Raw genomic sequence first — 298 nt, 5'->3', positions numbered from 1 at the left:
GTAGTATCCATCTACCAAATCGAGTGCACTGTACTTCGTACACCCCACCATGATGTTCTGAAGAACATCCTTTTTTAGGAAATGGCGTTTGTGCCGGAATGGTGGTATCGTTGAGCTTATTGTAAGCATGTACGATACGCCACTTGCCGTTCGGCCGCCGAACACAAAACGTGGGTGTCGAATGGGGAGACTTGCTCTCACGTACCATCCCTCCGTCGTGCTTCGCACAGAAAAATGCGTCAATGACGTCGCAATGATTTTTGGGCAGAGGCCAGTGGCGTGTTACGCAGTATTTGTT

This window comes from Plasmopara halstedii, assembly GCF_900000015.1.
Source record: "Plasmopara halstedii genome assembly, contig: Scaffold_2592, whole genome shotgun sequence".
In the NCBI taxonomy this organism is placed as follows: domain Eukaryota; phylum Oomycota; class Peronosporomycetes; order Peronosporales; family Peronosporaceae; genus Plasmopara; species Plasmopara halstedii.
The sequence above is the reverse complement of the archived record's forward strand: the minus strand, read 5'-3'. Positions refer to the sequence as shown.